Source organism: Gracilinanus agilis, chromosome 2 (assembly GCF_016433145.1).
Source record: "Gracilinanus agilis isolate LMUSP501 chromosome 2, AgileGrace, whole genome shotgun sequence".
NCBI classification, from domain to species: domain Eukaryota; kingdom Metazoa; phylum Chordata; class Mammalia; order Didelphimorphia; family Didelphidae; genus Gracilinanus; species Gracilinanus agilis.
In genome coordinates, this window is record NC_058131.1 from 228,604,218 (window position 1) to 228,629,109 (window position 24,892).

Sequence of the window (24,892 nt, forward strand, 5' to 3'; positions counted from 1 at the left end):
GAAAGTATATTCACCCAAGAAAGGAAAGGCTTTTTATTACATGAAGTCCATTCTCCAAGCTGCTTGGCCTTTGTGTCATTTAGGGGCCATTAATTATTTAATGTCCATTAGGCTCTTTGAGATTCCAAGATGAAAGCCTGGTGACAGTTCAAAGTCTGTCTTTAATTATTATTCTGGGTAGCATATTTTGGAGAAGAAAATAGACTTGAGATCATAATGAAAAAAATTTCATCTACAGTAGAAACAAACCACAGAAATGGGCCTATTGCAGAAGCCCACTGAATCCTGTTAATAACAACGAACAGGTCCCACAGGAATTTGTATCAAAATTGGACAGAAGTTCCATCCTTCTTTCTTGTATATCAACACATATAACTATAAGATTTATTTAAATCTTCCTATTTTGGCATGTGTAGCACATAATTCAACTCAAATTCTTGAACCCATTTCCTGCCAAGAACATCTATACATGCTTTGGGGAGGTTGCAAAGGGATCTCATAGCCATTATTAAAACAAAAGGTATTATCTTGTAAAAGGTTGGTAATCTAGTTGGAGGGTAGTTTCTTGCTCCAAATGAAATAAAGTGAGGTGATTCAGGTCAAGCTAGACAGTCATTAGGAAAATCAAGTGTCAGACCTCACCTTCTCCCTTCATTTTCTGAGTTTGAGTTTGAAATTTTCCAATTGGTTGTAGCTGTAATTCATCTCTAATCTCTCTTCTCGTTCTTTGGTCCTGACAATGTATTTCCATGATATAATGGAAACAGCAATGGATGTCTCAGAAAGCCAGAGGTTGAGTTTCAACACCTTTGGGCTGCTCATGTCACTTCTCTGGATTTCAGTTCATTAACTCAACTGTAAAATGATGATGATAATGCTTGCTCTCCCTCCTTCATAAGGTTATAGAGGAGATCAAAGGAAATAATGAATACAAAGTACTGTGAAACTATAAATCTCTACCTTAGTGTCAGATATTATTATCCTATATTCTGTCCTTAAAAAGAATTGTGATAGCTATGTTGTAGGCAAGAAAAAATACACAACAGCCCAAGGTCTCTTTCTTCATTTCCTCCAAACCTTCCAATGAACTCTAAGATGTCTACTATGATGACATTTTCTTTAACTCTTTTTTTTTCCATGTAATTGGGGACATATGTTTCTACCACATAGGCAATGTCACGGGGAAGACTGAGCATATGAGAACAGAATAAAATATTCTAATCATATAAAACTTACAACAAATTACATCTGGGACATTTAATGACATATGTACTCATTAAAATTAAAGGATGACAGGGTATAAGCAGTAAGAGAGGCAGAAGGGTCAAAATGCTTCCCTCCCTATTCTGCAATTCTGATATTGTGTCAGTTCCTAACGAATAAACTCTCTTTTCTACTAAAGTCCAGTCGTGATGAAGATGAAACCAATTATGGAACCCTTTCCAAAGCTGGGTTTTGCAATCATTTTTTCCTGCAGAAGCAGATATCTGATGTCAAGGTCATACCATGACTATTATTCCACCCTTCAAAATGCCAAATGAACAGAACATGGGCTAGACCTATGGAGGGAAGAGAGCAGTTCTGAGATTTAAGATTAAGGCAGGACTTCTTGGGGAGAATTTTATTAAGGGTGTCTGGATGGGTTAAGGGGGTAGAGTTCGATTGAAGAATTTTGGATTTGTAACCAAAGTATTTGTTCCTCTTTGTGTCTCTAGCAGAATATGTTTCTCCTTTGCATGTATAAGTAGCTCTTGGCTGACAGGTATTCTTGCTGCCACGTATAAGAAGCTGGGACAGAGTGAATAGAGTAGACAATGGGATGAGATGGCAGTAATATTTAAGACAAAGCAGCATCCTCTCTATAGTGAGAGTTTCTACTCCTCTCACTGATTGCTAAAGACTTGAGGGGAGGAAAGAGGTAGCCAGAGTTGAAGGCTTAAGCAGTTATGACTAGATGGGGCTCCTGGGGGAACAGGTTGGGGGCAGTAGATAGAGTGTTGGATTTGAAATCAGGAAGACTCAACTTCCTGAGTTCAAATCTGATCTTAGATACTTTCTAGCTATATGATCCTGGAAAGTCACTTAACCCTGTTTGCCTTAATTTCCTCATTTGGAGAAGGAAATGGCAAACCACTCCAGTATCTCTGCTAAGAAAACTAGAAATGGGATAAAGAAGGGTCAGAAGTGACTGAAATGGATGAATAATAACAATGAAGGGGAAATAGACAGTTTTAAAGTGTACAATGAAAAGAGGACTGAATTTGGAATAGGAGGACAAAAGTTCAAAATGCAGTCCTTCTACTTAGTACCTGTATGGCCTTAGGATAATCATTCTACTGTTCTGAGCCTCAATTTTAAAATGGACTTAGACTGCAGAACTTTAAAAGTCCCTTCCAGGTCCAAATTTTAATAGTCTAAATGGAGGGAGGGAGTTAAGCTGGAGAAGATAATGGGAAGATTTCATGAAAATAATTTTCCCTCTTTTTCTCCCAGGGATAACAAGCAGAAGAGAGTGGGTGATAATTTCAGAAGGTCATAGATTTAAAGTAATCTTAGTAGTCATCTAGCCCAATCTCTTAGTTTAAAAAATTAACAAATTTCATAAACTAAGGTCTTAAAAGATTAAATGTAGCAAAGTCAAGATTGAAACCCAGGTCCTCTAACTCTGAAGCTAGCACTCTTTAATCTACCATGAGGGATTCCTTTCAAAAAGCATTTTTTGGCATTACCTGGAATTATTTTTAGCATCCATAATTAGTATTTTGATTCAAAAATAATTTCTGTAGGGGTACCTAATTATAAATAGATGGCCTATTTGTGGATAGGCTGATTATTTGCAAATAGGCATAAGAACACTTCTAAGATGGATAATTTGTGATCGATGTGTCCCACTCAATTTTACTGTATCAGTGTAATAACAGAATTGGTTGCTACTTTTTAAAAACCTTTACAGGGTTTTCAAATTTTTCTCATAAGGATGTTGTCAAATGTATTTTCTTTATTAGGAGGTTGGAAGATGTAAACATTCAGTGACTTATTTGCTTTATAATAGGATATGAAGTATGGACCATTTAACATGCATTATCAGGCCTAAATCTCATTTTTAAAGTTGTAAAGATGTAAATAAGCAGAGTACATGATAAAATACTTTGTTAACATTATTCATTTCTAAATCTTAATTTTACTACCCCCAAGAAATCCTGATAGGAAACTTAACCAAAGCATTTATTACCTTCGTCTCCCCTGAAGGAAATACTAATAATCAATACTGCGGAGTTAGAAAACATAGCTCAGCTTAGGTTGTGCATTACATTCATCTTGATGGTATTACTATCTGTCTTCCAATGGATTTAGCCGTAGATGAAAATTCTAAACAAGAAAGGAAAAGAAGGGTAATGTTCTATTTCATCATGCATGAAGTCTTTACCATGTGGCTGCATTATTTTGTTTGAAAAGTTGTTGACAAAGTCTTGGTGCTCTGAAGGGCACACCTGCTAACTCTCCTTTTCAGTTCACTGGGAATGACATCTATATTTTTCATCCCTAAATCAAATACCTTTAGCATCCCCAACTTAACCCAAAACCCAGGAGGCATGTCAATTTGGTGAGAACATTTCCATATATATGTGAAAGCCCCTTTGACTGAGCAGGTGTGTGATTGCTGGCCAATAAATATTCACAACCTTTTTTCCATCCGCCGCCAATTGCAAAGGGCCACGCCTTCACATCGCTTCCTCTTTTCATCAACCACTCACCCAGGAGCTTGACAACCAGAAGACTATTTATTTGGTCCCATTAAGCTTTGCTGTGCGTGACACAAAATCATTGTAAAATAATGCATTATTAAGTGTGTTTTCAAATAAGGAGAAGAACTGGCAGCCTGTCACTGATTGTTTTATTGTGGGAAAGGAGATAAATAAGTAAAATGTGATAGAGGAGAGGCAGGAACAGTTCCAAGAGGTAACTGGAATGGCCTTATTTCCTCCATGTTATTGATGTTGGTTGGTAAAACATGCTCACTAGTAAAACATGGCCATCCTTGTAAATAACAACCACCTACAGTCAATTCTCAGTTCTTTACAAGAACGGGGAAAGCCAAAGCTTTGTAAACCCCAAATATCAGATAACAACAAATATATACACTGCATTAAATAACATGTATACACACGTATATGCATTATTTAAAAGATTATATCGCTATCATCAAATTTTAAAAAATAATTAATTTTATAGAGGTCCCAGAGTCACCAGAGCAACTGTCTTACAAGTTTTCTGACTCATGGAGGGGAGAAAATTAGGTCAACAGGAGAAAAACTTGCTGTCACCAAATCATAGATCTCTGAAATTAGGAAATATTTGGAAAGCAGACCTATAGATATATGTTCAAGCAATCTTTAAATTAAAAAAAAAGGCTTTTTAAGAAGCCTTTCAGTAATAATAATAATAACTAATATTCATATAGTATTTACTTTGTGCCAGGTATTGGTGTTGAGTGATACTGAGAGAATGAATGAGATTTTATACATATTCATGAATATATGTGCATATACCCATAGATATAGCAATATAATGAAATGTGTTGGAATTAAATTTTAATAGTTTGACTAATATATATGAAAATTATAAATCATATAGTTTCCAATTTAAAGTATTATTGCTCAAAGTCGAAATGACTTTTTCTATTTACAAAAGAGGTGGAAAAAGTGAAAGTAGAGAAATACAAAAGGGTAGAGAAGACATTAGCCTCTAGTCTAACGAAATATTTCTCCAGTGTGCCAACTCAGCCAGGACTTGTTGACCTTCAACCAGAATTAAACTCTTTCCAGAAGACGGGAAGGGAAAGCCAGCTATCCACTCACCCAAGTTCCCTCCAAGAGGCAGGTCAAGATGATGACTTGAGCTGAAGGTGACTCCTGAGGCCAACTTTCTTCCTTGAGCCAACCTTCTTCTTGAAGCTGACTTCCTTCTTGAAGTCCAACTCATTCTTGAAGCCAACTTCCTTCTTTTCACTCTCTGAAGGTTAAGTTCTCATCTAAGGGTGTGAATTTTCTAAGTCTCACCTTCTGGAGAGGTGACTATTCATAAGGTGTGAATTCACTAAGTGGTTTTTAGCTCCTCCACCTAGTTCAAGCTTGTGTGGATTCAAATAAGTAGGGATACTTAAGTTTGTGTTAACTCAGGATAGACAAAGGGAATAAAGGATTCCTTTTCCCAAGTGTAAACTCAGAATGGATAAAGAGAACAAAGAATTCCCTTTTACAAATGTTACCTGTATATGTACAAATATATGCATGTATGTGTGTATAAACACACATGTGTTGATGTGCGAATGTTTACCTATATACATGTGTGTGCACATGCATGTGTGTATACATGTATATATTTTATATATATATTTATATAAATATATAAATGCATTTGTGTTTATGCATACACATATAAAATTTCATTTAGTCCTCAAACCAACCCTGGGAGAGCCGTACTATTATTCTCCTCATTTTACAGTTAAGGAACCTGAAGCAAATAGAGATAAAATGATTTGCCTAGTCACATAGCTAGTCAGTTATCTAAGGCCATTTTAAAAGTCAGGTCTTTATGACTCCATGCCCAGTGCTGTATCCACTAAGCAGCCTATGGCTGCATTTGGGAAAATGGAGAAGAAGAGATAAAATACCATTGGTAATTTTACAAAGTAGATCATGGAAAATGGAGGCTTGCCTAATTTTAGTAATAATTGAACACATGTGTCTAAGCTTTGGGGATTACAAAGGGATTTCCTTACCACTCAATGGATAGAACAGTGAGCATGGGGCAGGAAGACCTGCGTTTACATCCTTTCTCTGGCAGTTTTCCTTCTCTACACTTTGTTTTCCTCACCTTTAAAATGAGAGGGTTGGATCCAATGGCCTCTGAGATTCTTTCCAGCTCTCAGTCTATGATCCTCTGAAATTGGAAGTGACAGTATCATCAAGAAGGCAGCTGGGCTTTGGAATAGGAATAGCTTTGGATTTAGAGACCCTGAATTTAAATGGCACTGCCACTGATGCTTGCTACCTATGTAACCTCAGGCAAGTTACTGAACCTCCCAAGGCCTCAATTTCCTCATCTATGAAAGTGAGGATTTAACTCAATGACTTCTGATAACTCTTTTTAGTTCTAAATCCATGATCCTATATCATCTGCATTTTGTAGATGGCCTTAGGAAACTAAGATTCAGGGTAAAAAGGGATTTGCCCAGTGTTCATAATATCAAAATTAGAAGGGACCTCAGAGACCATCTGGTACTTTCCAAAACTGAACAATATTTTCGAATATAACATTTCCCAGTAAGTGATCATCCAGTTTCTGCTTGAAGATCTATGGTGAGAAAGGAACCCACTTATTCCCTAAATCAATTCATTCAATTTTTGGATAATTTTAGTATCAAGAAAGAATTGTGTTTTTTTTTCCTCTCTGACAAGCCTAAATTTGCCCATTTAAAACTTCTGAACATTGCTTCTAGTTATGTCCTTCAGGGTCAAGTAGGAAAAATAAAAAACAAAAGGCTAATCCATTACTCTTTAAACACTTAAAACCATCAGCCATGTCCTATTTACCTTCAAGTCTAGGTTAAACATACCTAATTTCTTCATTCCTCTTATGGTATGATCTTGAAGTCCTTCACCATCCTGGTTGTCCTCTTCTGGACCTTCTGAAGCTCATCTACATGATTCTTAAAATGGTGTGCCTGTAACTAAACAAAATATTCTACATGCTATCTGACCACGATAGAGTATAACCTCACCAGGTATTATTACATAAAGCAGCCTAAGACAGAATTAATTTTTTTGGCTGTCACTTAATATTGTTGACTCATACTAACTTTGCTGTCCACTTAAGCTCACAAATATTTTAAGTCAGCCAGTAATTATAAATATTAATTATAAGCACTTGGGCTACAAAGGTAAAAGAAAATCCCTATTCTCAAGGAGCTCACAATTTAGATGGAAATGCCATGTAAACTACTATATACAAACAAGCTATGTACAGGATAAATTGGAAAAAAAAATCACAGAGGGAAGACACTAGAATTAATAGGGATCAGAAAAAGCTTCCTATACAATCAGATAAGATGTTCTTCACCTCATCATTCTCTTTCATTTGCAAATTATTTTTTAAGGCAAGTGTAAAACTTTCCATTTAAATCCACTAAGTTTCATTGCTCAGTTCAGTCCATAGTCTAGCCTGTTAAGATCTTTCTGAATCTTGGTTCTACCATTCAAGGTATTCGCTATCCCCACCTTCTTTGTATCATCTGAAAATTCCACTCTCTGTCATGTTTGCTGATACCAGCCAAGGCAGGGAGGAGCATCAATTGACACATAGAGATATTTCTAAGGGGAAAAAATGGGATCTTGAATATGAGCCATTACCCATAATTACTTATAGTATACAGACGATACATAGTCATGCTGCATTCACAACCAATCAGCCCCCAACCAAATTATGTTTCAGGAAGGGGAAAATAGACTTTCTAATCTACTATTCTATCACTGGCCTTTGGACAACTCCACCAGGGATCTGAATCGCAGCAGACAATTTTTTTGTTGTTGTTTTATTGCCCTTGCACAAAAACTGAAGTAGCATTTCTCAATTACATTTTAATCTAGTTCTAGCCACACTTGGGAGTTTTGTAGGGTCTCAGATTTGACACTTCTTTTCTAAGCTGTGGTCCAGAAGTAAATCATTATCAGTTTACTTGACCATTTAAAATATACATCAGTTTTATGTAAGGGGAGGATAATGTTTTCTCTTGTTTCCAATACATTTAATGACGATGACCACTATTCAACATGCTTTGATTTAAGTTATCCCTGACACTTCCTTTATTCTTTGCCCATATCCAGCTAATTTCTAAATCTTGTCGGTTCTGCCTCCCAACACCTCTCACATCAATTCGCTTTTCTTTGTCATATCACCGCCTTGCTAGTCATTATGTCTCAGCTATACTGTTGCAATGACCCATTTGTTTACCCCAGTTCCAAACTCTTCTTTCTCTAGTATATTACCACATAATGCCAGCTACCAAAATAATCTTAAGACACAGAACTGACCATGTTGTTCCTTTATTTAAAAAAAAATCTTCCATGACTCAATGAAGATAAAACACAATCTCCTTAGCTTGAAATTTAAGATCTTCCATACTCTGACCCCAACTACCTTTTCAGTCTTATTTCATACTATTTCCTTTCACAAATTATTTCCAGCCAAATCAAATTAATGGCTATTCACCAAGTTCATTTCATCTTCTGGTTTGTATGGTATCTCCACAGGCTATCATCATGTACCCCTTAGAATGCTTGATAAATCCTAGATGCTTAATAAGCATTTGATGAATTCAACTAAAGCAGCACATTGGGCCAATGACCTTGGGAAATTATTTGCAATGACTCCCAAGTCCCTTTTTTTGGATTGATTATCTGCCATTCAGGGCTTTTTATATGGAGTATTAATAATTCAGATTACTTTAATCTCTGAAGCCCTTACATTGTACTTATCTTTTTAAAAACTAAACTTCTTTCCACCATCTGCTCAAAGATATAGAAGATGAGGCCTTCTGTCCTGGTAAACTTGGGAGCAAAGACATGGGTTCAATTTCTGGCTCTGCTGCTTTCTATGACCCTGGACAAATCATTTCTCTAGGTCTCAGTCTGCTCAGCTCTAAAATGATGTTGATATGCAGTCTATATCTATTCCATAGGATCATTGTGAATATCAGTTACATTAGTGGATATAAAGCACTTAGTAAAACTTAAAATACTAAAGAAATCTCACTTATTATTACTCCCTCAGTCTTCCTGCTTAAATTCCTTCTTTTCAATGATGCTTTCACTGATCTAAAGAGAGAGCAGTGATTTCTCCTTAATCTAATCTCATAGCACGTTATAGCTCATATGTGGATATATTGCTGTTGTTGTTTGTCCTTCATTGTGAAGAAGACCAATGACATCACAGTGTCATGTCTTGACTTGTACATGAATTGGTTTTAAGAAGCATTGAAGCCCAGTGGCAAGACAAAAGTCAGGATGACTGGAGCTGGCTTGGGATGCAATGGATGACATTGATATCCTTGGTGTTTGACCAAGCTCTAAACCCTCCATTGCACCTGCTTCTGCTCCCTTCATAACCAAAGGAACAAATGGTTCTCATCCTCCCATTCCCCAGGAGAAGTCTTCACAGGCTTGGTGTAGACACCTTCTAACCCTGAGGCCACTCAGTTATCCTCAACCTGATTTGGCCCACCAGTCAAGACAATGTTACTGGAGTATGGCCATTGCCCATGCTACAACTTCTTGCAGCCCCAGGAAAGAGTGTAGGGGGAAAGGTAGATGCCAAAAAGTAGATGCACAGCTTTGAAAAGAGCTTGGCAAGTCCTGAAAAAGAAGGTGCTAGTCCTCCCTGAATACCCCATATGCAGACACATTTATAGGTTATAAAGTGATATATATATATATGTATATATATATCACTCACATATATATATACATATATACACAAATGTGTATGTATGTACCCATGTGTGTGCATATATGTGTGTGGATCTTAATGAATATTTCCCCCCTTTTTCCATCATGCTATTTACCATTTATAGAGTGCTTTAAGTATATAACTCCATGGTCTCTTCCAGTTCTGTGCTTCTGTGAGGTTATTCATCACTCTGTTCTCTCAGATGACTCTAGTCATCCATTTTGGACACATTCTAACTTCTTTGACACTTTCTATTCTTTGATGGAAGGGGGGAAGGAAGTACCAGAAAAGGATAAAACTTAGCCTCAGATCAATTCAATTCAAATTTTTTCTTGTTAGGTGGTCATGGTAGGTTGGTCCCAAACTGTTCAAAATGCATAGTTAGAAGCTATAAGTTGGTTTTGTGTACTAATTCATTGGAGAAACTAAACATGTAAATTTGGGAGAGTTCTACATGCTCATTTTCCAATGGAATCACAGGGGGGATTGTATGATTAGAATACTCTCCCCTCACAGTCTTTTCCTGGAAATGCAGCTGGTGGAGGCTGGATGAGTGCCAGACAGGAGAATTTTACTCACATATTTACTTAGGCTTTTTCTTTTGTTCTTTTATTTCTTCTACTTCAAGTGATTATTAATAAATCTTATAAAATATAATACTTGGAGATATTGGATATTAATTCAAATTTTACACAGTCCAACTATGGGAATAGTAGGGTACTACTGAAGATAGAGGAGAGGGTATAAACAAAGAGTACTGGGCTCAAGAAGACTGAGTTTGAAACCCACCTCCAATGGTACTGACCAGCAGCATCAAGCCAGTCAGGCAAGTCATTTGGGTTTCTCTGAGTCTTAGTTTCCTCATCTACAAAATGAGGATAATAATAGTGATATCAACATAAATCATGTGACTTGGTAGGGGCAAATACTAAAGTGCTTTTTAGGATGCAATGTTTATAACAATAATTGTTATGGTAGCATAAATAGGACAATACCAAGCATATGTTAAGTGTGAATCAGAGTAGATCTCCTGGGGGAACAAAGCATTACAGGTTTAAGTGATGCTAAGTGGTGACCATAAGGGGATTATGGGCCATGAGGGTGAACCACTGTGAAATGCAGCTCAACCTCTTGGGAGAAAAATAATGTAACCTCAAGAAGAATGATTAAATCAAGTTGGCTAAGAAAATATGTCATTTTAAAGTACTTCTGGAGGTGCTCAACATAACCTAGTCAAGAAGCCCAATCTCCTCATGTGGCCAGCTACTCATCCAAGAAACTGTATTGCACACCTCATGCACTTCTTCCTTTAAAACAGAATCCTTTTCTACCACTAAGCATCAGCCAGTGGTCACTGAGCTGGGACTTTCCTGTAGAGAGCTGCCTAACTGCAGGGAATGAGTTCATTTGATTTGTAGACATATTGTAATTACTTTTCTTGACATGAAATGCAATCGAGGTACAATAAAGGAAGAAGGCATCTTTGCCTTGACCCTTTTCTCCCTCCCTCTCAAATGCAAATCTGAAACATTCATCCTTTGTGACTCCCTGGCCTCCTAGCTACAGGGAAAGCTGTCACCCAGCACCAATTTTTTTCTTCTGAAAATAACGTAATTGTAAAGAATTCATAACTTCTGAGTGCAATTTCAGCCTTTGCATTGATAAGGCAATAACTGAAGCAAACAAGATTAGATCGAGTTACAGGGCTGAACACAAAGTACAGGCAGAGGCATTATTAGGAAGAGATGGATTGAAACAGCATTTTAAAAAATCGTAACATCTGTGTAGCCAGAATGGATTTTCAGGAGGATATTAGACTTGGTGATTAAGGGGAAATGGATAAGCATTTTTAAAGTGCCTACTGTGGGCCAGGCATTAGGCTAAGTGTTTTATAATTGTTATCTCATTTCATCCTTACAACCAATCTGGGAAATAAAGGTGGTTATTACTTCCATTTTATAGAGGAGGAAACTGAGGCAAAGTGACTTGTCCAGAATCATACTATTAGCAAGTATCTGAGATTATATTTGAAGTTGTATCTTTCTGAGTTTAGACCCAGCATTCCATTCATTGGGTTACCTATCTGCTTCTAGATTAAGAAGCCTCAGTTCAATTTCATTCATCAAACTTTCCCCTTGTCATTTAGACTTTTTAGATCTTTATTCCTTAAGGTGGCAGATATGCATGATGGTCTTTGAAGATAGTGTAGTGTAGGAAAAAGAGTCAGCAGAAATCTGGGGTCAAATTCTGCCTCTGACACATCAGTAGTTTGAACTTGTGCTAGTTACTTAACCTCCTAACCTCAGTTTCTTCATCTAGGAAATGGATATAAGAATAACTCTTAAATTTATAACATAGGGATGTTATTCAGAACAATTACTCATGTCATTTATTGTTAGCAAAATATCATCATGAAGACAATAAAGATGTGAAGTGGAACTAAGACAAGCATCTAAGATTTGAGCTTTGGTGAGTGGAAAGAAGGGAAAGGAAGAAGAGAAATCTCTGAAAGTTTGATTTCTTTAGATGACCTTCTTACAGACATCCCAAATTCAACATTTCCAAAACAGAACTCAATATTCTTTCTTTGATGATGGTATGATCTGAGGAAAGATACAGTGGTCACCGCTCTCCTGGTTTGTGCTCTGTTCATTACCTAGGAAGGACCCTTGTTCCCCCTTACTCAGCATGGGCTCCTGTTCCCCTACAGCCACAAAAGCTAGTGCTCTCCTTGGCCCTGAAGGACTCCACAGCCACAAGGGCTAGTACTCCTTTTTCCCCTGGAAATGCAACTTGGAACTAGGTATGGGCAATAGAGTTGCCAATTAGTGCCAGCAAAGGATCACCTTTCTAATCAATTGTCCATCCCCCTTCCCATCTCTGGGCTGAGAGCTCCTAAAATTGCTTCTTTTTCTGCTGCTTATCCTACTATTGATGAGGTTACTTACAGGATAATTAGCTGGTGCTACTGCCAGCCTTCATCCCAGTGCCACAGACCTTTCCTGCTAAATTTCCAAGTAGTATCAGACAGGAAATCTGTCTCACTTTGACCTTTTCTTGAGTCTGCCCCACCAAAATTTGATTTGATGAGTTATTTTAAAGTTGTTTGGAGGGGAACGTTGGGAGAAGTCAGCTTGGTTGCTGACCATACTCTGCCATCTTAATTCCCTTGAATTTCTTTGACAAAGATTTTCAAAATGTCCTTATGGACAATGGAAGAATGTAGACTGGGTGAGAATAACTATGGATTGAAAACTGATTAAGTGACTAGGTTCAAAAGAATTTTGATAAATGAATTAAATAATCAACTCGGAGGGAGGACCTTGGCCAATACAATGCCCCAGAGATCTGTTGTTGGCCTATTTTTTGCTCAATTCTTTATTTTTTTAAAAAAATCAGTGATTGGGTAAGTCATAGGCAGTGTTGTTTTCAAATATGTGGATTGTACAAATTGAAGAAGTTTGACTAAGACACTGAATAATAGAATTGAGGGGGCAGCTGGGTAGCTCAGTGGATTGAGAGTCAGGTCTAGAGATGGGAGGTCCTAGCTTCAAATCCGGCCTCAGACACTTCCCAGCTGTGTGACCCTGGGCAAGTCACTTGACCCCCATTGCCCACTCTTACCACTGTTCCACCTAGGAGTCAATACACAGAAGTTAAGGGTTAAAATAATAATAATAATAATAGAATTGAGTTCTAAAAAAATCTTTTAAATAGCTGAACAACAGAATTAATCTTTTAAAATGAAATTTAGAGGAAGTGAACAAAAGCCTTATACCTGGGGTTATATGTGAGCAGGACAGGGATAGAATGAGAGTTGCAAAGCATTTTTATACATTCATTGCTCAAAAAAATATATTAGGATTCTAGTGTTCTACAAGTTCAATGAGTCAACATTACAGCTGCCAGAAAAAATTAATTCAGGCATAGGCTACATTACCAGAAGGATATTTTCTCTTATGGAAGTGGTTATCACTCTACTATACTTTGTCCTGTTCGGATCATGTCCATTCAAAACATTAATAGTATCAATTTGTGGCTAATAACTTCAATAGAACTTCCACATTCAATATTATTTTATTTTTCACAGAGGAGATAGGACATTTCTATGAGGATTTACTACAGTACAATATTCCTCTTCTGCAGATGACGAAACTGGAACACAAAGAAATTAAGTGATCTTCTCAAGGTCATGCTGCTGGTCACCTTCTTCATCTGCTAGAATAGAATTAGGGTACTTCTCAATGGAATGTACATCTTCTTCCCTTTGGTTCCTAGGATACTTCCTTGTAAATATGTAGTACTTAATTTTTTTAACTGAATTTAATTAGGCATCTATAAGTTCTGTTTTTTCCTGAAAACCATCATTGAAAAGCACATCAATTAGTAATTTTTCATTTTTTTCCCTTCAATATACAGCTCCAAGTTCTCTGGAATCTTCTACAAAGATCCCTGCTCTCACTTCGGAGCCCTTTATATGGAACCTAACATGGATCATGAAAGATTCTCCTCCTTTCCTCTCTCAACGTAGTCGATATGGTAAGTGTGATGGATATTTTGAACAGTTTGTTATGCCAGTCTCATAATTAAGGAAATTTGCAAGTAATAGCTAGTGGAGTAGGCTTCAAATTACTATACATCTTTTAGTGCTCTATGGGTCTTGGAGGCATTCCTAGAATGGTCTTGTATCTGAAATAATTTGGAAATTGATGAAGTTGGTCTTTGAGGCTCTCCCTATTCCACTCACCTATTGATATCAAAACCTGGCTCTGCTACTGTGTACATATGTGTGCATGCATGCATATGTGTGTGTATGTGTATATGTGTGTGTTTTTGAAACCTTTGGAAATTTGCTGAACCTTTATGGATTTTTGTTTGTATTTTAGCTGACCATTGCAGTAGTTGAACTAGAAGACTTCCAAGGCCCCTTCCAGTTCCCATTTTTATGATTTTGTGATTCTTGGTGTAGGTTAAGGCATTCACTTATTTCCCTTCTCACTCTAAGCATGTTCTCTTTGTACTATTGACTTTGTGTAGTAGCACTCTCCCCCATGATCACAATCCCAATGCCTTTAACCCTAAGAATCTACCTATACTAATTATCTATCTATAATAAGTGACCTCAGATACTTCCTAGCTGTATAACCCTGGGCAAGTCACTTAATATCTATTGCCTAGCCTTTACCTTTCTTCTGCCTTGGAATCAATACACCGTATTGATTCTAAGATTTAAAAAAAAAGAAATTAATCTGAATTTCAAGAGGAAGGGGATATTGGTACTGTGAGAAGTATTTGGAACTAAATAGTTCATCTAGTGTTTCTCCTACAGGTATGGTAAAGTCACTCTACTAATAGCAGGCATGTTGAATTGGTGTTTCCTTCCTCTTACCTGGGCATTATCCCAACCAGAGCTATAACTAGCAATTGGGCACTCAAGGAAAACAGCATAAATGTGTTGGTGGGCAAGAAGCATGAACCATGTCCCCAATCGATTTAGTAATTTGCAATCTAAAAATAATGCAAAAGTAAAATGAATACAGTTGGTAGGAGGAAGAAATTGTTCAATATGGTGGCTTCTACATCATAACATTGCAGAAGTATATGAGTTTTGTCTTTCTGCCTTCTAAATGAGATACCATGGTCCATGACTACGAACTTATTCTAGTTGATTACCACTCTGATCCTACACAGGATTAATAGTCATTAACATTCTGGGAGAACTTGTCCAGAAGAGTTTCACAAGACCCACCAAAATCCAAAAGGCAAGTTACACTTATAAAGAGCCCTATTCACAACTTTCTCCACAGAGAGGAAAAGTGGTTCTCAGAAGAGGAGCAAGAAGTGATGGTAGGATTTTAGAAGTTGTCAAATCCAACCTTCTACTATATTCTATCCCTCCCTTTTTTTCCTTTTTTTTAAACCTTCTATCTTAGAAGTAATACTAAGTATTGGCTCCAAAGTAGAAGAGCAGTAAAGGCTAGGCAATTGGGATTAAGTGTCTTGCCCAGTGTGACACACAGGTAGGAAATATCTGAGGTTGGATTTGAATCCAGGACCTCCCATATCCAGGCCTGGCTTTCTATTCATTGAACCATCTAGCTGCCCCCTTTTCCTTTTTTACAGAAACACCAATAGTTGGATAACTTGTCTCAGCTTTAATATTTCCACTGATGATGATTTTGTTATCTCAATCTGTTATACTGCCCATATCAAATTCCTGAGCCTGATTCAGGCTTACCTTCCTATGTGTCCTGACCTTTACTTACTCATCCCTAATACTGAGGACCCACGCATGAGAACTGCTTCCTCCACTTCACACCTGAACTCAATTTATACTCATGCATCTACACTATATTAGGTGATAGGAGTAGACTTCTCTCTTCAGTGTACTCCTCTTGCCATCATCATGACTCTGATGGGAGCTAATCTATTATTTCTAAGCTAGGCACTTCTAGAAAGAGCTGGGCCATGAGTCAGAAGACTTAGGTTCTAGCTCCCCCTCAAGCAATCACTGCATACATGACTTTGAATGAAATATATCTCCTCTATGAGTCTCAGTTAAAATTAAATTATTGTTCAATTGTTATTAAAATATGAGTCTTTAAAATTAAGTGTATCTGTGTATGTATGTGTGGAGGGATATCAAATTAATGAAGCTGATTGAAATTCAGACGATTAATTTTAATTTAATGAGGACTGTTTCCTAATTTCATATCTAGGTCTATGAATCTATGAACTGACCAACTTCCTTATCCTGAGTAACAATCTGTTTTGTTTTTTTCTTTTGGAAAAAAAAGAAGAAATTCAAGGCTTATGGTCAAATATGGTTCAAACTCTCAGATACAACTGGTATAGACAGTTGCATGATTATTATTGATTCTATGAATGGTAGAACCTATTATCTCATCATTTCTAAAATATCTAAATTTCTTGGTAATTCCAGATCTTTCTCCCACATCCATTCACAAGCATAATTCAGTAGGTTAGTCAGGCTCACTGGAGACAGACTTTTTTTGATCAACCACAGAAGTTAAATCACTCTTCTATCTTCTCCTACAGAGCAAACCAGTGGTAGGAGTTCAGGTTAGGCCTCCTGCCCCATGTTCCTCTGTGATTGGATAGAAACATTGGGTCCAGGGCCATAAATCAATACCTATCAAGAACTATAAGAGACACTTTCAGAAATGTTAATAACTTCATTAATTTTAAGACCTCAGACTTGGAGAGAGGAATTTAGCCAGATTATTCCAGCCTAAAGGGGTAATTTTTTAGATAGTTATAAGTAACTAAGTCTTACAAGTGGATATGGGCATCTTAAGTGTAACCAAAGTTCCTTTGGATATTGCCTACAGATCCTTTTCCATGGGTTAAGCTTTTTTAAATCAGTCTCAGAACTACACTGAGGAAAATGAAGCTTTATCCCAGAGAGCTCTCATCCATGAAGGACTGCTTCCTTTTCAAGAACATGCACTTTCTCTCTTCAGAAACCACTGTGCTCCCTTTCCCTTCATCTACAAATCAACCACTTATCCAGGAGTAACTAACTCGGTATGTCAGCCAGGTCCACTGGAGACAGACTTTTTTTTTTTTTAACCAACCTCAGAAACCAAGCAGTTAAATCCCTCTTTCACCCTCTCCTATAAAGCCAACCAGTGGTGAAGTTCAGGTTATACCCCCATACCTCCCACCCCTCAGGATCCCAACTTCCATGGTGATAAGGATCTAATCTATTCTTTTTTTCCCATAAGATAAAAATATTCCTGGATACAGCTTTCCTAGTTGCAGTCAGTGTTCTCATGGGTGGTGCGAGCCAAAATAACCAGTTGGAGAAAGGGAGCCTGGGATGTAATACCATGGGCAGCAGATAGCCCTGTCCCTTTCTAGGCAAGGTGTCAGTCCTAGATTGACTGCAGCTACTTCTTCACCAGTGTTTTATGAGGAGAGATGAGGTGGAAAGAGGCTAATAAGATTTACTCACCCCCAGCCTGTAATTATCTGCTTGAGGAAAAAGTTTGACCTACCTTTTTGAAGGCTCTCCATATTTCTTCTAATTTACGTTGGGGCCTTTTATGTTGGAGGATATATATTCTCGTCAGTGGCATTCGGTATCGGATTCCAGCTCTTACTTGTCTCGAGGTGTGAGTGACGGGGGCTTCACTAATTTCATCTTCTGGAAGCAGAGAGTAGCCCATCTCTCCCTCGGGGCTCTGATGGAGGCCTTCTCTGAAAGTTTTTCCTCTGCCTTTTTATCATCAGCTGCTGATGACTGTAGACTTATTTATAGGCCTGTCTAAAAGACTGGGTCCCAACTGTCTATCCAGATAGAAATCAGTTCCACCAGCAGCAGCAGGTGGTGAGAGATTAAGGACACTGAGTTTATTGAAAAGGACTTTTGATTGCTAAGAATTCCAGAGACAAAGAAATGGAAAGCCTGAAGTTCAGAATCCCCTGCCAGCTGGCATCCCCTTACATTCAGCTATCCAGTAAATGGATGTCCAGTAAATTCAAATCCAGTTGACCAGAGGGCAGCCAGGTGGCACAGTAGATGGAGTATCAGGTTTAGAATCAAAAAGATTCATTTTCCTAAGTTCAAATCTCGTCTCAGACACTTACTAGCTGAGTGACTCTGGACAAGTCACTTAACTCTGTTTGCCTCAGTTTCCTCACCCGTAAAATGAACTAGAGAAGAAAATAGCCAACCACTCCAGGATCTTTGCCATGAAAATCCCAAATGGGGTCAAGAAGAGTCAGTCATGAGTGAAAAATAACTGAACAAAACTGTCCACAACTAGCCAGTATAATCCTTACGTGAGATGTTGAATGCCCTGAGTCCAAATTGAGCTAAATGATCCAAGCTGACTTGTAGGATCTTTGACATCCTGTACAAGCTTCCTCTGATTCCATTTCCTCCTCTGTATGACGAAGAAGTTGGACAAGATGATTTCCAGCTCTAACATTCTATTGTATCTAGCATTCTAAGACTTCATACTTGTCCCCAGAGTGAGACTATATGTTAAGTGGCAGCCACATAAAGCAGGAAACATTGGCCATGGAATCAGAGAATCTAGGCTTAAATTCCAGATCTAACACTATCTAAGTAACCTCAAAAGAACTGTTTAACCCTGAGGGCCTCAATTTCTGCATCTGCATGAGGGGGTTGGACTAGGTGACCCTCTAAGCTCCTCTACAGTTCTCAGACTCCATAAGCTTAAGAGGAGGAAATTTGCTTTCCCCTCATGCCTAAGGAATCAATTATATGCATACTTTCAATTTGTACATAATTCTCTGTGAGGCACAATAGCATCTCCTTGTCTCTCTCTTACCTCTTACTCTTTCAGGACAGTGTCCTTTTTCACCTAATTATTCTTGCTAAGTAGGTATTCTGGGAAGCATGGCATAGTGGATAGAAAGTTGGCTTCTGTGCCAGGAAGACCTGAGTCCACATCTTTCTTCTGACACATATTAAATGTGTGACTCTGGGCAAGTCACTTTCTGCTTCATTCTCCCAGAGACTTTCTAAGCTATCATTTACAGAGCAGATGTACGTCTGCTAAGGATACTTCTTACTCGAAGTTCTTCATGCAATGATCCTCTAGGTCTAGTGCAAAGAAAAATAAACCTACGTGCTAACTCCTACTATATAACTTGGAGTTTTTTAGTCAACAGAAATGCATTAGGCAGTTATTATTTGCCAGGCACAGTGCACCATGGTCCATGCTCTCAAGTCACTCACATTCTAAAGGGGAAGACGGCATACAAACAACCTCGTACATATGTCAGTGGTGTCACACAAGTAGAAAAGAGGCCACTAATCCTTGCTGGAGGATCCCAGCGGGCTGCACATTGACCGTGTTAAAATGTAGTATTGTCTCCATTTTAGAGTATTTTTCTTTTGTTAAATATTTCCCAATTATATTTTAATCTGGTTCTCCCCACACCTGGGAGTGCTGCAGGTCTCAGGGCTACATGTATGACAACAAAAAAAGATATGTACAATATAAATTAAAGGTGACTTTGGAGGTTTAGGTAGGTGGGCAGGGGGACCAGAAAAAATGTTTAAGGGGAGCATTAGAGGAAGCTAGGGAACCCTTTTAAGAGTCAGAGGGATGGAGGAACATTCCAGGAATGAAGGATATGTGAGTAGAGGTGAACAGCTAGTCCTGTGATGCAGTGTCTTGTATGTGGAACAACAAGGCTTGTAGGGTTGGCTAATACTGTACATGGAGAGGAATCAGGTGCAAGAAGACTAGAAAGGTAGGTAGAGGGAGAATTTGAAGGGCTTCAAATGCCAGACAGAGGATTTTATAATCTATTCCTGGAGGAAGTAGGAAACCACTGGAATTTATTGAGTAGGAAGGGGTGACCTCCAGACAGACCTATACTTAAGGAGTATTACCTTGTAAGCTGAAGGAAAGGTGCATCAGAGTGGGAGAGAATTGGGGCAGGGAAAGCAATTAGGTTATGGCAGTTGCCTAGGCAAGACGAGATGAGAACCTTTAGACTGTGGTAGAGATGAGACCATCTGAAAGAGATGTCATGAAGGTAAAAATGCCAAGATTTGACAACAGATTGGATGTGTGAAGTGACTGCCAGTGAGGAATTTTATACTGTTTAAGGAGTAAATGTCCTACACTTTTATGCCCTCTATATTTTGCTGCTTTGGGGCAAAACCCTAGTCAACTCACCCCAGTCTCAGTTATGATGAGAGAGCTCTTATTGGCTATTGACTAAAACTTCTATTAAAATTTCTGCTTTCAGGTCTATAGGGACCCATGCAATTTAGTGACTATTGCTTTAGAAAGGGAGGAAAAATTAGTAAATTAGTTTTTTTAATTACTTTCCCCTCTGTCCTGTTAATGTATCAATTTATTTGACAAGAAAGTCAAATTTATAGATAGCTAACTAGATAGATATAATTTTAAAACTAATCACGAAACCAAGAAGGGAAAACAAAAAGGCTTCCTATCCCCTATGGGATTGGCATCACTGTCTCTGGCAAAGAGAAGGTTTGATCACAGTTCTAAAATTACACATTAATATGCCTGGCAGCAATCACCATCTCCACTCTCAGGAGCCAGGCTTCAAAGTGAAGTGGCTCCCTGCTCCTTTGTGCGTGCCTTGCCAGAGCCAAAAACAAGTCCCCATCACCTGCTCTGCCTGGAGACTTTCTCGGCTCCCTTTATATTCTGTTCTTAGCTTTTTTTTGATAAGCCATGTGACCGTTTCCTTTCCTTGCCCCTGACTCAGAGAGTGGTCAATGTCACCTAGCTAGTAAGGCAGGATTCCCATTCAGGTCTTACTGCCTCCAGTTCTGAGGTGGGATTCAAACCCGGGTCCTATTGTCTCCAAGTCTAACACTCTATTCACCAGCCTTTATTGCTCTTTAAGAATCTCACTATAAAATTGTGGTAGGACTCTGAAGAAGCAGGAAACCTTTGTAGGTCTTTTGCAAGATGGAGTCCCCTACTACAGTAAGACCTCATGAGAACATAAGAAAGGAGGGGAGGAAATAAGCACTTATTAAACACCTATTGTATACCAGAAGCTGTGCTAAGTGTTTTAAAAAATCTCATCTCATTTGATCTTGTAACATAGTGCCATAGGTTTAGAGCTGGAAAGGATCTTAGACTCTAAGCCTATTATTTTACAGTTGAGAGGCTCAGTGAAATTAAATTATTTGGCCAAGGTTAAAAAGCTAGTGTCTGAAGCAAAATTTGAACCCAAGTCCTCTTGACTTCAAACCCAATCACTTTTTTATACTGCTATCTCCAATTGTGTGGATTCCTGTGGGCTCTCCACTGATTGTTTGTGCCTCCAGAAAAGCTGCCTCCTTCTTCTCAAATGGGCAGTTCTCAAACTGAGTGAAGAGCAGATGTTGACATTACTATTCAAGATGGCTCAAACTTATTGTAATACTGGTAGAATCCCTGGAGTAGAAGAGAATATAATTAAGATAAGGCGGGGCTCTCTGGTCTGTAGAGGTTATCTTTGCCTTCAACTTTCAAAGGGAGAACAAAAGCATTTCTGTGTCTCAGTTTTTCCAAGTTTCATGAATTTGTATTTCAAGACTCTTTGAAAGGGGACAGCAGGGTAGCTCAGTGGATTGAGAGTCAGGCCTAGAGATGGGAGGTCCTAGGTTCAAATCCCGACTCAAGACATTTCCCAGCTGTGTGCTGTGTGACCCTGGGCAAGTCACTTGACCCCCATTGCCCACCCTTACCACTGTTCCACCAAGGAGCCAATACACAAAAGTTAAGGATTTAAAAAAAAAAAGACTCTTTGAAAGACTGAGGGGACATAGGCAGGTTTTCTAAATCAGACCCATAGGAGGAAGGTGGGGGTCCTGGGACACTGTTCTTATTGGTTGCCTTCATTACCTTTGTATTGGCATGACACAGGATCTCTAGAATATTGTCTGGATCCAAATCACCAATGAGTCCATAAAGTCCTGGGAGACCCCTGAGTCCACTACAGAATTACCCAAGGGACTGCAATTAGAATTTTTTTCCCTCCTTTAAAAAATTACATATAGAAACAATGTTCAACAATTGTTTTCTGACATTTTACAATTCACATTCTCTCCCTCCCTCCTCCTCAAGGTGGTAAATAGTCTGATATAGGTTATACCAGCTCTTTCATGCAATTCATATTTCCATATTGTTCATTCTGTGAAAAAAGACTCATGTCACACATACGATAAAAAACTCAGAAGGAAATAAAGTGGAAGATGGTATGCTTTGATCTGCTATGAGATTTTAGCAGTTCTTTCTGCAATTCAATTTTAAGAGTCAGAAAGAAACGAGTGTTGGGTGGGGGGGGGGGCTAATAGATTAATTATGAGATTAAAGCATGGCCAGTCTAGATATGGTGAGCCAACAGGAAAGCCTTCTATTCTTGTAAGGAAGAAGAGTCCATAAGTGGCTTTTTGCCTTGGTGGAACTCTGGGACCAATTGATAAGGGGAGGGGGGCGGGTCCAGGAACAGTATCCCTTGGGCTGTTCTAGCACCCTAGCTGTACAGCTCCAACTGGATGGATTGGAGGATAAAATGGATTGCTGAAAAGTTAGTTGGCTATGCCCAAGGGTGGGAATCTATGTAATATCCTTAAATACTTAAGTGGATCCACAATGCCACTGATAGGAGCAGGCATTCACTCCAGAAATATAGATTCCACTGGTGCCAAACTCAAATAGAAATGGATCCCAATTGCATATTGACTTAGAAAGCTCTAAATTACTATCATCTGTGTTTCATTATATTTTTATATTATATTATATTTTGTTAAACATTTCCAAATCACATGTTAATCTGCTTCTGCCATATTCCATGCAGTCCAAGTGATTTGAACCCTTCAGAATAGATCACACTACAAAAGTACCTTCTCATCCGAGGAGACTTTTGTCTACATCTGCCATAGATGTTCCACAAAGAGTCCTTCTAATGCAGTTCCTCAGAATACCTTGCTGTTGTGTTGATTTGTTTCAGCAGGCAGACCATCTATTTATTATCTTTTGTTTTTATTCCATTGTTGCCCCACCTCTTTCCAGGCATCCATTTCTCTGGTGATATTCTTTACTCTGCTTCTCCTTTGCAACTTTTTGTTGATAATTTGCCACCTGCTTGCCACCTACCTTGTGCCTCTTCACTGACTTTTGGATGACCCTCAGCTTTAATTCTATAGAGTGGCATATTCCATATATACAACATCACTGGAAGAATGTCGATCTTAAAACATGAGCATTGGGTTCAGAGTGTAGTTTGTTGGCATTATAAGAACTATAAAATTCCTCCAGACTAATCTGTCCTGCTTCCCTCATCCTCCTGTTCAGTTCAAGATCCAGCTCCTTATTCATGTTCCAGATATGTTCAAGATATGGATTATTTAAATTTAAATTAACTTATATAGGAAAAACCAAATGGATGCAAAAGGCCTGTTTCCTAGCTATGATATTGCAGATGTGTCCAAGATATGGGATAAAGGTAATGAGTACTGGATATTATGGCACAAAAAGGTTGAGGCTTCCCATTCAAGTGCATATTATATCTACAAAGCAAGCATTTTGCATCCACTTGGTTTTTCTTCAGTAGGTTAATAAGGCAGAAGTCTTGAGGGATTTTTAAATGACATTTAGGAAGATCTGTAGCATTTCAGGATTTAATGAAATCAGAACCATGCCAAATACAAATAGGGATTTCTGGATGGCCTCACTTTCTGTTGGGCATGCCTCTTTTTTGGATGAAGCTGGACTTCCTTCAGGATATGAGCCAATACCTTTGGCTAGTCTTCATCTTCCTATTTGATGCTTTGCTTGATTTCAATAGCCAAAGGATTGTTGAACACATTTATTTCTGTAGGTCAGTGGTTCTTAACCTTTTTTGTCCCTTATGCCATGGTCCCCTTTGGCAGTTCTTTGAAGCCTATAAACCCTTTCTTAGAATGTTTTAAAATACAAATTATAAAATACAAAGGATTATAGAAGGAACCAATTCTAGTGAAATAGTTATCAAAATTTTTAAAAATTTCATAGACTCAAAGTTAAGAACTCCTGCTGTCATTTTTAAGGAATCATGTTTAATTGCGATGTATGCCTACGGAATAACTCAGAGGTGGAAAACTTTTAGGGAAATATTTTGCCATATTTAATCCAATGCTTATTATAGCACAGTATATACTGTGGGATCTTAGTTTATTTTACTTTTTAGTTGGATGTGTAATTGTACAGATGGAAGGAAACAAACATTTATTTGTTGTTCATTCATTCAGTCATTTCTGGCTCTTCGTGACCCCATAGACCATAGCATGCCAGGCCCTCCCTTCAAAGCTCCACTATCTCCCAAAGTGTGTCTAAGCTAGTATTCATTGCATCCGTGACACTGTCTATCCATCTCATTCTCTTCAATCTCCTTTTCCTTTTGCCTTCAATCTTTCCCAACAGCAAGATCTTTTCCAATGAGTCCTGTCTTCTCATTATGTGTCAAAAGTATTTAAGCTTCAACTTCAGTATTTGGCCTTCCAGTGAATAGTCTGAATTATTTTTTTAGGTTTTGACTGATTTGATCTTTGTGCTATCCAAGGGACTTTCAAAAGTCTTCTCCAGCACCATAATTTGAAAGCATCAATTCTGTGGCAGTCATCTCTCCTTATACAACTCCCACAGCTCTACATTTCTACTGGAAAAACCATAGCTTTGACTGTATGGACCTTAATTGGAAATATAATGTCTTTGTTTTTTAGTATGCGTCCACATTTGCCAACACTTTCCTTCCAAAGAGAAAGTATATTTTAATTTCATGGCTGCATTCACCATCTGCAGTGATCTTTGAGTCCAAAAATATAAAGTCTGACATTGCTTCCATTTTTCCTCTCTTTCCCAAGAAGTGATGG

The 24,892-nt window shown here is 38.2% G+C and overlaps 1 pseudogene; it reads right to left on the reverse strand.

Annotated features, from left to right (window-relative positions):
• The window catches only part of LOC123233510, a 130,205-nt pseudogene extending 112,506 nt beyond the window's left edge, over positions 1-17,699 (reverse strand).
• Positions 17,700-24,892: the final 7,193 nt, after the last annotated feature.